The sequence below is a fragment of the Canis lupus genome, chromosome 23 (assembly GCF_011100685.1).
Source record: "Canis lupus familiaris isolate Mischka breed German Shepherd chromosome 23, alternate assembly UU_Cfam_GSD_1.0, whole genome shotgun sequence".
NCBI classification, from domain to species: domain Eukaryota; kingdom Metazoa; phylum Chordata; class Mammalia; order Carnivora; family Canidae; genus Canis; species Canis lupus.
Genome location: NC_049244.1, coordinates 908,304 through 924,990, shown reverse-complemented (window position 1 = coordinate 924,990; position 16,687 = coordinate 908,304). Strand labels below are relative to the sequence as shown.

At 39.8% G+C, this 16,687-nt stretch overlaps 1 protein-coding gene and 1 long non-coding RNA gene across 10 annotated transcripts in view; one reads left to right on the top strand and one right to left on the bottom strand.

Annotated features, from left to right (window-relative positions):
* The window catches only part of SYNDIG1 (synapse differentiation inducing 1), a 189,388-nt gene that overhangs the window by 112,795 nt on the left and 59,906 nt on the right, over positions 1–16,687 (bottom strand). The gene's annotated exons all lie outside the window — the stretch shown is intronic.
* The window catches only part of LOC111091916, a 45,621-nt gene continuing 33,947 nt past the window's right edge, over positions 5,014–16,687 (top strand). For 4 of the 5 annotated variants that reach the window (XR_005376764.1, XR_005376761.1, XR_005376762.1 and 1 more), the window contains exons 1-2: positions 5,014–5,251; positions 7,781–7,863. This is a non-coding gene — a long non-coding RNA (uncharacterized LOC111091916). The remainder of the gene's footprint in view (positions 5,252–7,780; positions 7,864–16,687) is intronic. The other variant, XR_005376765.1, reaches the window with a different exon arrangement.

Genomic DNA, 16,687 nt, shown 5'->3' with positions numbered 1-16,687 from the left:
GTACCACTGCTTAAAGAACCCTCCTGTCCACAAATTTGGATGAATACCAGGCAGATGAGAAAACGGATATGATGCAGCAATTGCACTACTAGCTAGGTATTTATCCAAAGGATACAAACATAGTGATGTGAAGGGGCACATACACCCCAATGTTTATAGCAGCCATGTCAACAATAGCCAAAATATGGAAAAATCCCAGATGTCCATCAATAGATGGATAAAGAAGATGTGGTATGTATTACAATGGAATATTACTCAGCCTCAAAACAAACGAAATCTTGCCATTTAAAATAATGTGGTTAAGACTAGAGGGTATTATGCTAAGTGAAATAAATCAGTTAGAGAAAGACAAATACCACATGATTTCACTCATATGTGAAATTTAAGAAACAAAACAGGGGAAAGAAAATAGGGGAAAGGAAGGAAAAATAAAATAAGATGAAAGTTGAGAAGGAGGCAAACCATAAGAGATGCTGAACTCCAGGAAGCAAACTGAGGGTTGCTGGAGGAGAGGTGAATGAGGGGTGGGGTACTGGTGAGGGACATTAAAGATGGCACATGATGTAATGAGCATACCAGAAAGTCATGCCAATGTTAAACTGGAATCTGATATTTCAAAATAAGCTAAAAGCAACTGAGAAAAGGATAGATTCTATGAGAGAACAACATATATCAGAACTGGGGAAAAATCAGAAGCAATGTAATTTGAGAATAGAAAGAGATACAAAAGGAACTTGGGAAAGAATTAGAAAGAAAGAAATTTCAAAAATTAAGGCTAAACCAGAAGGGACACAGTGGGTCACACCTCAAGAGAAACATAACATGTAAAATATAAGAGCATGTTAAATTAAAAATGCATGAATATGTCAATTTAAATGAAATTCAAGAGCAAACAAAGTATTGTCAAGGCAAAGGAAATCTTGTTTGGCTCAGGGTGGGAAGGGCTCTGCCATGGAGAGGGCAAGGGAAAAGTCCTTAGGTAATCCGTACGCTCTGTATCTTGGGGGAGCAGAGATTCCAAAGTGAATCAAACCATAACACTAAAGATTTTCATTTCACTGTTTGCATCTGAAGTGCTGAAAACATTCTGAAAGAAAGTAACAAATATAGACTAAAGAAAAAGAAACCAGGACATGTAAATAAAAGGACACTTTAGAGAAGAAAATAAGCAATATATAAGAGTAAGTACTAAAACTATGATTTAAGAAAATTTTCCTGTAATTAATGTTGAAAGGGTACACCAAGTACCTGGGAAAATTGACCCAAATGACCAAATCCAATATAAATTATAGAAATCTACTAAACTTTAAAGGAAAACAAACAAATAGAAAAGCACCTTTGGTTATTCAGGAATTAAAACAAAACAAAACAAAACAACCTGAATCCTAAAAAGAATAAGAAAACCAGATTATCATTAGACTTGTCAATAAAAATGCTTAACACAGAAGCAAGTGGAGTGAGGTCCTGAAGATACTCAAGGCACTAAAACATGAATTGAGGATTTTACACCTAGTCACTGACCTCCAAGTTACCAAAGTCAAAATGACTTGGCAAAACCTCAAAGCATGGGCTCTGTTTCTGTCCTGAGCACACATTGTACATCTGCATCATTTAAAAAAATAACCAAAAAGGAGTATTTCAAACACAGAAATAAGAAAAACAAAAAAAAAAAACTTTCCTGGTTCCATAAGATTAGAATCCTACATCCATGCACATAATAAAAACATATAATTTTCTGGAATGTCCTTCATCATGATAGCTTGTAACTCTTTATATATATCTATATAAACAAACAAATATATACAGCCCTGCGCCAAATGTTCCTTCCCTGGTGCACTCTTTTCTTTGGGAAGATTATGTATCCCAGGCAGCTGTCCTCACTTGGGTATCAATAAAACTCCTTAACTCTCTCTTTAAAAATTTTAAAAAGGTTTGTTCATTTTGTGTCAACACCCACAAAAGTCTTCTTGCCAAACAAAGCAAAATGAAACAAAGCACAGCCTTATTTTAATCAAGTCACTATATCTAACTACCAATTATAGGAAATTCAGAGGACAAGGGAACATGTCAAATGACTTCATTGTTGTATGCAATCAGTAAAATCTAGAATGTGGACAGCTCTACAGGAAGAATGATCAGAAAATGTTAAGAATTAAGAAACAGAGAGAGAGAGTGCAGTGGATATTCTATAAATTAAAGAGACTTAGAAGACATAGCAACTAATTGTATATATTAATCTTATTTGGATCTAAACAAATGAACTGACATGTTTTTATATGTAAATATGTATACAAACATATTTGTACATAAATGTCTCTCAATATTTATACAAATATTCACATACATTTCTATATCAGACATTGAAGGAATGAGAGCACTGGCTAGATATTTGATGACACTAAGGAGTTCTTGTCATTTTTTTAGGCATTGTTAATTTTTGAAAGCATATGATGAGGATTTTTAAAAGCTACCTAAAAAAAAGCTATCTACTTGTAGAGGTTCATATTGAAATATTTGCAGACTTAATAAATGATGTGATGTTTGGGGCTTGTTTAAAAGCCATCTGTTTTGGGAGGAGGAGTGAGCAGCGTACAGAGAAAACAAGATTGGCCATGGGCTGATCATGAGAGAAGTTGGTTGATGGGTACATGGGGTCCATTTTCCACTTCTTTTTACTTTCACATAGGTTTAAAGTTTTCCATAATAAAGAGTCTTTAAGAAACCAACAGGTGAAGATGTATAAGAAAGATGTAGCCAGAGGGAAGAGCATGAGGCCAGGCAAAGGGGCAGGACGCATGCAGGTAGCATTGGAGCAATTCTGGCAGAGGAGAACCAGGAGATTAAGTTGAAGGTGGATGAGGGGCTTTATTATGAGGATTTTGAATGTCAATATACAGATAAACTTCACTTTGGCAATGGGCATTGTGTAAGAAAGGCCCTTGAATAGAATGTGATAATAGGGAGGCAGCTGGGTCTGTGGACAGCATGGAGGATGGGTACAGGATAAAGGGCACCAGCACTGGTGGTCTGGCTCTGATGCACAGCGCACTCACTCTACGCATGTTCAGCAGGCCTCAGGGCAATGGGGAGGGGCCAGTGTCCTGCAGAAACCCTCAGGGTGGCATGAATCTGGATATCACTGATTATGATTCCTGGGTTTTGCGTTATTTCATCCCCTTGACAAACTGATCATAAAGAGGCAATAGGAGTAGTGACATCAGTGGCCTGAGGATTCTTAACCCCCAGCTCCTGTGCTGCTGCTGTCAGAGCAGATAATGAGGCCTCCCTGAGGGGCCCAGAGACCTTGCCGAAAGCATTCACTTCTCATAGTGAGTCCTTCCTATTTTCTTTGAAGATTTTATTTATTTATTTGAGAGAGAGAAAAAAAAAGCACAGAGGGAGAGAGAGAAACAGACTCCCCACTGAGCAGAGAGCACAAGGCAGGGCTCAATCCCAAGACCTGAGATCATGAACTGACTTGAAGGCAGATGCTTAACTGACTGAGCCACCCAAGTGCTCCGTGTGTCTTTCCTATTTAACTGAAGAGTTCCTGCTTGGTGGTTTCTGCACAACACAGGTGTGCTGAACCCCTCTCATTCATCACAGGTAGAAGTATGACCATTCTCCCAGCTGTGGGTGGTTTTCCACTTTTCAAAAGACTGTGTTCAGCTAGGTTTGCAAATAACATACAGGGTTTCTACACTGAGGTGGCTGTGTGGCCTGGGGCTGTCTCCCTGAAGTCCTGGGAGAGCTCCAGGGCCAGGGGCACAGTGCTCACTGCACAGTCCCCATGACCCAGGAGCACTGAGCTGGATCCCTGGGTCGCCCCCACTCCCAACAGACAGGGCAGCCAGCAGCCTTTTTTGCTAAGGGAGGTCTCTGAGGATCACAAGCTGAGTACTGACTGCAGCTCATTCACTTGTCTGGAGGCAGACTGGGGCTCACTGAGTGAGCCGGTGAAGGCAACAAAGCTGGTCCCAACTCCTATTGCTACTCAGGTCAAAAAGACAAGGATTTGCCCAAAACTGTTTCTGAATAATTCATGGAAAAATAGTTGTGAATACCCTCCCAGATAGAGGAGCCACCTAGGAAGAAAGAACAGCCAAAATGGGTAATAATGAGGAAGAGAGGTGGGACACAAAAATTGGGAGCACTGCTCAGGGTAGAGTTCTTGATCCCCCTGGACCATTTTGTTGCTGTTTTTTGTCTGTTTGCTTGATGTTTGATTCTGTTGCCAATAAACCGACTTTCAAAATCACTCTCCACAGAGCTCATCCCTCCAAGTTTAGAAGACACTCTCAACTGTTTACTCCTCCCTCTGCTGCCTGCAGTCACTAGTTCTGTGGTCAGACCTCAGAGATACCCCTCAGATGCAGGCTGCCTAGAAAACTGTCCTCAGCTGGTGGCCAGACCAAGGTCTCCCAGGCCAGGCAGGAAATGCTGTCTGTCTCAGGACAGCTGCAGGCTCCTGATACCTGCTGTCTCTGTCTCTGCCAACGTGTGTTTCTATGCTACCACTTCTAATTTTTCAAAAGACACTGTGAGTGGAGATGTTTATGAAAAATCTCCCAAATGTGTTTATATTGGCTCATCTTTGTACACACATTGTGAATGGTGCTCTCTGTGTTGACAAATACTATTGCTCACTAAGTCCTTCCCCACTGTTGGTGGGAGGGCTGGGATTGCACTGGGACCTGTGATGATGGCTCCTCTTCTGGGAGGCTCATGTGGATCTACTATCCATACACCAGGCTTCAGAGTAGACTGTGAGGCCTGATGTCCCATGTCTCACTTTCCTGAAGGCAGATTTATGCTCTGACCTGGCCTCTGTAGGTGTTAAGCCCACTGGGCCTGTCACCCCCTCCAGTCCCTGCTCTCCTCTCCCTGCATTCCTGCTAACTCCACAAGTGGTCTTTGCCACACATCACCTCCCCAACGGGGCATTGTCCAGGTCAGACCTCTGTGAGATCGCCCACAATGCCCACCCTGTGATTCACCTTGGACAGGGCCTTGCCTCAGCTGTTCTGTGAGCTCTTCCAGGTCAGAGATTCACAGTCCCACCATCCTTGCAATCCTGAAGATGAGTCCGGGACCATCCATCCGGTCCACAAGGGCTTGACAAATAACTAATGATGTTTTGCCAAAGGAGGCTGCAACAGAGCCCTCAAATACATGTGACAAGAACTTCACTGATGGAAACAAAATGTTTCTCCATTGAGAGAAATTACCTGTAGAGCAGCTAACCTAAGAGGTGGGTATTTTAAGAACTCATCTGTCTTAACACTCAGTTATGGAATGCTATGGCTTTTCTTGATTTATATATAATCTTTTCACTTAAGCAGTTATTGCAGCCAGAAATTCTATATCGTATAGGGGAAAGCATATTTCCACACATTTGGTGATGAGGGTTCAATTTTCATCACATGTTTTCCTAGAACTTCCCTTGGCACAGAGAGCAAGCATTCTGTTCTCCTCTAGAAAGTTTTGGCACATAAGTCAGCAATAAACCAGCAAACTACATGAATCCTTCTCCCAAGCAGGTAATGATTCCCATCCCATCCCTATTTTAATTAAAGATAAATGATCCCTACAGATAATAGAAGCACTGTTTTCCTATGAGTCTGGATGCTGAAGGCTTTCTAAGCTGGACCAGCAAACACTTGCCATCCGAAGCAACAATGATCTCTCAGTGTCTGAGGTTGGAGAATCAGGCTCTGGGGGTGGGGTGGACAGAGGCCAGCTGTCCAGAGCAGATGATATCCTGAGCATAGGTGGCCTTGAAAAGCTTCAAAATGGAATTTGAATTCCCTCCCCCAAAACCAGTGAAGAAGGAGGTCAGCATGTATTTAGCACCTAGCATATGGTGAGCATGTACCAGGCATTTCCATGCATCCACCTGACAGGCATTTAGTGGGCACAGGAGAAAGACTGTCTGTGAATAAGCATTAAACTGTACCCAGTGCTCTAGGCAAGGACAAGCCTGCCTTTAGAGAATACACAAGAAACTGGGTGCAGTAACCCAGGCTGAGGATTTAGAAAAAGACTCCTGTGGAGCTGTCATTAAAGGTTAAGACCTGAATGGTGAGGAGGAGTTAGGGGGTCAAGGCAGAGAGAAAAGGGAGATGTGTTCCTGATGTCAAATGCTTTGGGGCCAGAGGCAAGGAACCAGCAGGACAGAAGGCAGTGCAACTGAATGGAGCAAGGGTTGGAAGAGACAAGAGGGTGAGGATGGTGGCAGGAGCACTGGAACCTATCCTGACAACCTTAGGCAGCTAGTGAGATGTGGGATGGAGACGGAAGCCCTGGAGGTGTATCTGGGCTGGCTGGAAGCAGGAATCCCAGCTGAGGGGCTGGTGACCTCAGAAAGGGCCATGAATGGAGAGATATATGCAGTTCTGGAAGTATGTAGGAGGCAGAGTCAACAGGCCTGACTGCTTCCTTGGATATGTACAATGAGGCAAGGGAGTGGGGAATGTGGGGATGAAGCACCCCTCCCTCTGGCCCAAACCCCTGGTGGACTGAGAGGCTATTGCCAAAGTAGGAAACAATGGGTGAAGGATGGATTTGGGAATATAGGTGGGATGATGATGAGTTCACATTTACTAGATGAGCTAAATCCATGGGTTCCCCTCCCCATGCCCTGGTTCCCATCATTCCAGAGCTGATGACCCCATTTTGGCTATCATAGGCCACGTCAGAGGAATTAAGGCCTGTGGTGCAGTGTCAACTGATGACAGATGGGAAGTTGATGGATGAATGCTCAGCATCTTTGTCTCTTGGTGGGACAGTCTGAGGCAGGTGTCCTGCACACTCTCTCAAGGCCCTAGCAGGCCTGTTCGCCCAGTAGCCGAGGGGTTATCTTGATGTCCAATGCACCATTTTTTGGCACTTTCCATTCCTGTCTCACTTCCACTCTCCTCTACTGGTCCTCTTGAATTCTTATCTTGGGGCCTATTTCTTGGGGAGGAAATCTAAGGCATCAGAGTATTGTCCAACAAGCCTTTGAGGTGCTGCCATCACTTCTGTAGAGACAAGAGAACCAAATGAGCCACTTTGTATTCTACAAGCTCACAAGTCTATGATACTATTGAATGGCTGAGCTCATTTCTCTTGTCAGGACTTGCAGAAGAGGTACCTATTTGCCTTTACATACCCAAACTGAAGCCACCTAAAGAGATGGAAGCCCTCCTAGGCCAGCCAGAGCAAAGGGCACCATGCTGGTTTGGATGAACATGTTTTAAAACCAAAATTAAAAATAGACTTATGAAAGTCAATTCTCTTTGAAAAATCAGAAGCCGCCTTATTACAGGGATGGGGAGTGTGTGATCATTCCCACAGGCTTCGTGTTCTTGGTCCCCAAGAGAGGGATACCTCACTGCTAATTGATAAATTTGCAGTCTGGCTACTGAGAACAGTCTCAGGTAGGATATTGTAAGCCTGACCTCTAAAAGATGGATTCTCTCATGAGTTGGGAATCAATTAGGTTTTCTGGCCTCTAACACACAAGGTTAAGACTGATTCGTCAACTCTTTGACAAGAAGATGAATGCCCCCCCCCCAAAATTTAAAAAATAAAAAATAAAAAATAAAATAAAAAAAAGAAGATGAATGCCCCCAATGGCCTCTGGGATTCAGAGACCGTGTCTCTGGTGGTATCCTTCATATTCTACAAGGTCATCAATCCTCACAGTGAATGATCTAAATACAACCAGAGAGGATATGTCAGTGAAGGAGAGGAATGGGTGGAATTTGAACCCAGGTGTATTGGTCTCCTCACTCAGCTAGAGTCACAGTGACACATCACCTGAGAAGCTGGGAAGACTGCAGACTGAAGGCCCTCACCATCTGCTCTCACATCTGAAAGGTATGCAGTATTTCAGGAGGATTACAATTCTGCTGCTCTCTTTTGTTATCACTAGTATTTTATTCATTTTAAAAAAAAATAGCAGCATTATTCAGATATATCACACACTATAAAAACTCACCTAATTTTTGAAGTGCACAATTCTGAGAGTTGTAGGATATTCGCAGAATTGTGCAACCCTCACTGTTATCTAATTCCAGAACATTTTCATCATTTCATATCCAGTAAGTAGTCACTCCCATTCCTCCCTCCCACAGCCCCTGCCAACCACTGATCTACCTTCTGCCTCTATGGATTTGATTATTATGGACATTTCATATAAACGGAATCATACAACACATGGTATTTATGTCTTCCTTCTTCCACTTCACATAATGCTTTTCATGTTGTTGTATGTATCAGAACTTCACTCCTTTTTATGGCTGAATAATAATCCATTTGAGGGATATACTGCATTTTGTTTACTACTTCCACTGAGGGATGGTTGTTACCACTAGAGTCCTGCGTTACAGGGAGCTAACTATGATTGATCTCTTTTGTTGAATGGTTGATAAAAGAGTACATTCTTCTTCCAGCAAATATATCATGAGATTGAAAGTGTCTCAAAAACAAAACAAAGCAAAACAAACCCTCAGCCTGCACCTCTGGAGTGAGGAAAAGGCATTTCACATATGGCTGGGAACACAGAGTGACAGACAACATAGATGTTTGGAAGCAGAGGCGGGGTCTCTCAAACATTAGCTGGACCAGAGAAACCTCACTGGCAGGCAGGCCACGTGACCTACTGATGGAGAAGACACTGCAGACTGAGCCTGCCTCCTCCCTGTGAAATAGAACATGCAGACACTCGAATATAGAAGATGCTTTTGTAGATCTGAGTTTCAAGTCAGAATAAGGCAGCCCATGCTGCAGCCAAAGCCGCCACTATGAACAGGATCTGAGCAATTTTATGTTCTATCTGCTTCTACCCCTTACAACATACATCATTTTTAAAGAATCCTAGCATGCTCCACGAGGAATTATACATTATGAATACGGTAGAATTACACATGGAGAAATTGGGATTATACATTACAGGTTGCATTTTTCTCAAACTTGTCTCTAATGTTTAATTGATGCTTTGCTCTTAGGAAATAACTAGAAAAAATAAAATGTAAGTTTTGAGAACCAATGTTGTAAGTACAGTGATTTCCAAACAAAGGCATGGACACAGAGGACAAATGGAAGTACTCTGTCTCACTTTTTTTTTTTCCTGAGTCTGTAACAATTCTAGAATAATTCTGTCTCCTGCCCCCTCCCCCCTCCACTTTCCCCTCCCACAGGAAGATTTAAAGATCTGTACTGTTGAGCTTAGGATTTGCTTAGTGTGGAGTGTTTTTACAAAGTAGGATCTAATATCTGTACCTCTGCAGCTGATTAACAACCTCATATGCCAAAGATTTTGTGTAGTAACAGTTACATTTAATACATAAAACAACTTTTAGGAGCAGCATCTCCAAGTAGAAACAGAGCAAACTATGCAACTGATGTGGAAAATTAACTAATTAGCAGATTAAGCCAGGATGCTTTGGATGTCTGACAGGAATGGATTGCTTCTAACACTTTTAATCCCTTCTCATACAGCTCAATTAAGGAAACCATTAGGGCACCAGGTGCTGGGTCTTCCCTACACCCCAACACTGTTAGATACCTTTTGTGTAAACAGAAATACTTCCCTCCTGCTAAGCAAATGATGTATGTGTTTCTGCCAGTGCCCAAGTGTTGAGAGAAAAGAGCTGCTTGCAAATCCTCATTAAAACAATTAAAATTTGCCTTTGGCAGAACACATAGAAAAGCCTGTGATTTGGCAGTGGAAACAGTTAATGAAGCATTCAGAGCCAGATCAGTTATTGTTATTTAACATTTAAATGGCACATTACAATTGCAGAATGCTGTACCATGGAACTTATCACTTTTGGTGACCTGGGACTTCCTGTACACAAGGCCAATCCAAATGTCTACTAGTAAGTAAGGCCTTGTCACAGTACCGCCAAGGAAGAGTCTGCAAGAATTCTAAATCTGGTTCATTAATGATCAGGGAAGTGCAGAAGAAATGCTGTGATACTGGAAATGAGAAAACCTGCGTATTAGGGTTCTTGTTGCCTATAAAAGCTATGCCAACTTGCTTTAGCTTTGTGAGTCTCCATCTCAGTTTTAAGGAATATGTTAAAGGAAGGTGGCTTCCTCACCAATAGCACCTACATGTCCACCTCTACCAGTTCTATTACACTCATCACCTTTAGTAATGTCATCATCCTACAATCACTACCACTGCCTTCACCACCACCACCACCACCACCACCATCACCACCACCACCTCCATTACTACTGTCAACACCACCACCATTATCATCATCACCATCACCATTACCACCACCATCATCTCCATCACCACCACTACAATCATGACCCCTACCATCACCATCATCACTGCCACCACCATCACCACCACCATCATCTCCATCACTACCATCACCACCACCACTACCACCATCATCATCATCATGACCATCACCACCACCATTTTGACCACCATCATCTCCATCACTGCCATGACCATCTCTACCTTCCTCACCTTCACTAAGACTTCACCATCTTTATCACCACCACTATCATCATAACCACCATCACCACCATCATCATCATCATCCTCAACACTAATACTACCACCAAGAATTGGCAAACTGTAGCCCACAGGACACATCCAGCACACACGTTTGTATAGTTCACAGGCTAAGACTGCTTTTTACATTTTTAAGTGGTTGAAGAAAAGAAGTATATTCCAAGACACATGAAAACCATAAGAAATTAAAATGTCAGTGTCCACAAATAAAATTTCACTGAACCACACCTACATCCATTCGTTCATATATGCCTATGGCTATTCTGCACTAGAAAGGCAAAGTTGAGTAGTTGTGCAGAGGCCATATGGTTTGCAAAGCCTAAAATATTTATCTGGCATTTCACAGAAAAAGTCGACTAATTCCATAACCCCTCCCATACCACCATTACCACTACCACCACCAACAATCACTGCCATTACAATCAAAAGCAGTGACATCCCCTTCGCCAACACACACACACCACTCTATGGTTTGGAGATATAGAGGCTACACATGTGGTGTTGAAGAATTCAGTGAGAAGACTGTGAACGTGGATACATGCTCAAGCAAGAAGTCTTCCTTCCCACCAGTGAGTGAGAGAGACAGAAAGCCTTGAAGTTATTCTTGTCTCTAAAATTCTTGTGGGTAACCCATTATTTCTGGAGGGTGCTACGGTGACTTCACCTCTGAGAATTTCTAACCACAAGCCTGCAGTCACACTTGGATTTCACACTCTAAATGCGCCTTGAAAAATGCAGTTGAACACTTCATTTGGAATGTTTGGGACAGAAAGTTTTGCACCCTACTTGGTAGAGGCAAATACAAATCCTTTCTGGAAGAATGTGTTAAAGACAGGCCTCAGAAAATGTCCATAGACACTGTTAAAAAAAATCTCAGTTTGAAATTAAATATTTAAGAAATAAGCCACAATTAACAAGAGAGAGAAAAAATATCACCAAATTATATCTCCATGACTGCAGCTATTGATACTATCAGATAAAGGTTCATAATATGTTTAGAAACAAAGGACTGAGAACCCTAGAAATAAAAAATACATTTGTCAAATTAAAACCTCAATGAACAGAGTGTTACTTGTAGCATTATAGCTGACTAGATGCTCTGAGGGCTCCCTTACTACAAAATGAAACCCTGGATTAGAACACACTTTGAGATACCACTGGTTGAGAAAGAAACAAGATTACCACCATCCCATAAAACATTACTACAAGGGGCAGAATTGCATTGATTTAAAATGCCAATGGTAACAAGGATAGTAAATTATATAGTCTTGGTAAAGACACAAGACCAAGATGTTGAGACTGAATCCCCATGCTCAGCTAAGATTCTTTAATGGAAGTTCTCAAATTCAAGCATGCCTTAGAATAACCTGGAGGGCTTGTTAACCATAAAGGTTGCTAGGCTTCACCAGCAGAGTTTCTTAATCACTGTGGAATGGTAACAAAATTTTTTGCTGCTAAGAAGTTCTGGGTAATTCTGATGCTGCTGATCCAAGGTCCAGACTTTTAGAATCCTAATTCTGAAGGTTCTGACATAGTGTTAAGTAGCCCCTGGCTATCACAGAAATAGAATCAAACCTCTGTGGTGAAAACTCCCCAAATTTAATCACATAATAAAATCAAGCAAAGAGCTGACAATTAAAGATCAGTATGCACAAAAGACTGCATGGCACTGTGAGTGAGAATCAGTAGAAAAAGCATAGCTTTGAGCAATCAAGGATTTAATGTATTGGAATAGTAAGAATGTAGAACAAATAATTTATAAAATATTTATAGAAATAGGTAGAGATACTTAAAGGTGAGCGAATAACAAGAGACTATCAGTAATAAGAAAAAAATGAAAATGGATTGAATTTTAAAAACAGAAACATTTTCAGTTGAAATAAAAACATAAAAGAATAACTAAAATTTAAAGAGCAAAATAGAGATAGTTGGAGAAAAAATATAACCTAGAAGTTAGATTTATGAAAAATGTAGGCAGATCTCCGAGATATTGTGGGTTTGGTTCCAGACCACTACAGAAAAGCAGACATGCAAAAAAGTGAGTCAAGTCAATTGTTTGGTTTCCCAGTACATACAAAAGTTATACTGTGTTATAGCCTATTAATTAGGTGATAGCATTGTTCTAAGCAAAAAACAATGTATATACTCTAAAAATATGTTATTACTAAAAAAATGATAACCATCATCTGAGCTCTCAGCAAGTCTTCCTGATGGTGAAAAGTCTTGCCTCGATGTTGGTGGCTGCTGACTGCTCAGGGCGGTGGTCACTAAAGGCTGGGGTGGTTGTGGAAATTTCTTTTTTTTTTTTTTTTTTTGAGAAATTTTTTTTTTAAATTTTTTATTGGTGTTCAATTTACTAACATACAGAATAACCCCCAGTGCCCGTCACCCATTCACTCCCACGCCCCGCCCTCCTCCCCTTCTACCACCCCTAGTTCGTTTCCCAGAGTTAGCAGTCTTTACGTTCTGTCTCCCTTTCTGATATTTCCCACACATTTCTTCTCCCTTCCCTTATATTCCCTTTCACTATTATTTATATTCCCCAAATGATAGCCAAACTGTGGAAGGAGCCTCGGTGTCCAAGGAAATTTCTTAAAGTAAGACAACAGTGAAATGTGTCACATCGATTAACTTTCTTTCATGAGTGATTTCTCTGTACCAGGTGATGCCGTTTGATAGCATTTTACCCACAGAAGAGTTTCTTTCACAAATGGAGTCTCCTCTCAAATCTAACTGCTGCTTTATCAACTAAGTTTACATAATATTTTAAATCCTTTATTGTCATTTCAATAATCTTCACAGCCTCTTCATCAGGAGTAGATTCTACCCCAAGGCAGAACTTTCTTTGTTCATCCAAAAGAAGCAACTCTTTATCTCTTCAAGTTTTATGAGATGGCATCAATTCAGCTCCATCTTCAGTCTTCACTTGTGATTCTAGCTCTCTTGCTGTTTACACCATGTCTGTAGTGACCTCCTCAACTGAAGTCTCAGAACCCTCAAAGTCATCCATGAGGGCTAGAATCAACTTCTTCCAACTCCTAATAATGTTGATATTTCCATAAATCACAAATGTTCTTAGTGGCACCTAGAGCAGTCAAGGCTTTCTAGGTTTTCTATTTATTTTGTCCAGATACATCAGAAGGATCACTATCTATGGCAGCTAGAGCCTAATGAAGTATTTCTTAAATTAGAAAACTTAAAAGTTGAAATTACTCCTTGATCCAAGGATGTTGTCTTAGCAGGCATGAAAACATTAGTCTTGTTGTTCTTTTTAATAAGTCTTGAGTGGTTAGGTGCATTGTCAATGAGCAATAATATTTTGAGATGAATTTTTGTTTCTGAACAGTAGGTCTCAATGGCATGCTTAAAATAAATCATGTTGTAAATAGATGCGATGTCATCAAGCTTTGTTGTTTTATTTAGACAGTCCAGGCAGAGTAGACATAGCATAATTCTTAAGGGCCCTAGGATTTTTGGAATGGCAAATGATCACTGGCTTCAACTTAAGTTACCAGCTACCAGCTGCATTAGCCCTAACAAGATGGTCAGCCTGTGCTTTGAAGCTTTGAAGCCTAGGCATTGACCTCTCTTCTCTAGCTATGAAAGTCCTAGATGGCATCATCTTCCAATAAAAGATTGTTTTAATCTGCATTGAAAATATATTATTAGTGTACCCATATTTTTAATTATCTTCATGAGATCTTCTGGATAACTTGCTGCAGCTTCTACAGCAACACTTGCTGCTTTACCTTGCAGTGTCATGTCATGGAGACAACTTCTTTCCTTAAACCTCATAAGCTCAACCTCTATGAGCTTCAAACTTTTCTTCTGCAGCTTCCTCATCTTTCTCAGCCTTCACAGAATTAAAGAGAATTAGGGCCTTGTTCTGTATTAGGCTTTGGCTCAAAGGAAGAAGTAATAAAGAAAAAGTTTGGAATAGTATGAGAATTAGCAAAATGTGACACAGAGACATGAAGTGAACAAATGATGTTGGAAAAATGGTGCCCATAGATTTGCTTTACACAGGGTTGCCACAAGCTATCAATTTGTAAAAAAAAAAAAAAAAAAAGCAATATCCATGAAGAGCAATAAAATGAGATATGTCTGTATCCATAATGCATCATTAAGCCAAAAAGAATTAGGTAATATAAATAGGTTGTTAAGAGTATGGAGTTTAGAATAAGAAAGTTCAAGCTACATCTATGAGGAGTCCCAGAAACAAAGAAGAATCTTGGGGAAAAGAGAAGTAATACTTGAAGGAATGTCACCTGTGAAATTTTCAGAACTGAGGAGAAACACAAAATTACTGATAAACTCCACACTGACATGCTGTCTTTAAACTGATGAACACAATATTGAAAGGTGATTCTAAATGCAGTCAAAAGTAAAGGGCAGATAATTTACACAGCAATGACAGACATCCAGCAATTATAGAAGCCAGGCCACAATGGACTAGGATCTTTACTATATTGAGAGAAATTACCTGTTAGCTCAAAACAGTATACAATAAAATTATCTTTCACAAAATGAAATAAGACATTTAAATATAGACTTAAAAAAATCCCAAGAGACTTAAGCCAAAGGAATTTTAAAGGATGCACTGCAGATAGAAGAAAAATAATGCTGGCCCACTGCTTAAGATGGAAAGACTGATGAGCAAATAAACCAATAATGTCTTTGTGAATTCAAACAAATAATGACTATATATGCCCCTTCCAATAGTGAGGTTTATTTAAAAAGTTAAACTAAAAATAAATAAATAAATAAATAAATAAATAAATAAATAAATAGTTAAACTATGTAAAAAAAATAGTATCTCCATCAGCACATGGGTGATTCTAAGGTCATTTAAATGTTTCAGAAGTATGTTAAAATATTCATGTTTCGACTTAGATCAAATATAAGAATAAATTTCAAGGATAAGTGCAAAATGAATTGAAATAGTTATGTACATTTCAAACCAGGAGAGAGAAAAAAATCACTAAGAGTGAAAACAAAAAGCACAACAAAAGTGAATAAAAACAAGGTAACAACAAGTAAAATATATTTGGATTCACACTAGGCAAATACTAATTAAAATCACCAGTTAAAATAAATTTTTAGTCTGGATTTAAAATGATATCCAGAAATATGTTATTTATAAGAGACATGCCCAAAGCATAAGTGCACTGAAGCACTGAAAGGAAAAGGATGGAAAATACATGTACAAGAACAACAAAAAAAATCCTAAGCAAAAGATAAGGAACCCAGCAGAGTTTAATGATTCTAAAACAAAGCAGATATTAAGTAGAAAATGTTACTACATAGTTGCTACATAGTAAGAGGTTCAATTCATTAGGTTGAATTCTCAACTTCCATGCACATCATCCATTAGGATCATAGTATATACATAACAAAACAAAATTGACAGAATTATGTGATATCTTCACCAGCAGAACAAGAGACTTCAAAACACTCTCTCAATTATATTAGGAAATAAAGAGACCAAAAATAATAAAGACATAGAATATTTTTAAAAAACAAGCAGTAATAATTTTCAGCAAATGAACTCCTATAAAACTCTGGATCTAACAATTAGAGACTAGAGATTCTTCTAGGCACCTGGTTTCTTTCTTTTTTTCTCTCTCTGTTTCTCTTTATCTTTCTTTCCATCCCTTCTTCTGTCCAACCAACCCTTCCTCCCTTCCTTCCAAAAACTGATCAAGTAGTAGGCCATGAAGTGCCAATAAATTTCAAATAATTACTATCTTATAGACCACTTTCTCTAATCACAACACAGTTAATATACAAGTCAATACATTTCATAAAAATCATATCCATTTGCAATTGAAAAACAAATGCTTTCTTAATACTGGACAAAAAAAAAACCAAAAAAAATGTAAAATTATTTGGAATCATACTGCAAAACTACGTATTAAAACAAAATACAGCGGTTTGGCGCCTGCCTTTGGCGCGATCCTGGAGACCCGGGAGGAATCCCACCTCGGGCTCCCGGTGCATGGAGCCTGCTTCTCCCTCTGCCTGTGTCTCTGCCTCTCTCTCTGTGTGACTATCATAAATAAATAAAAAAATTAAAAAAAAAAACAAAATACATATCAAAACCAATAGATGCAGCTGAAGCAGTACAAGAGAGAAACGTAGGCTTAAATGAATATATGAGGG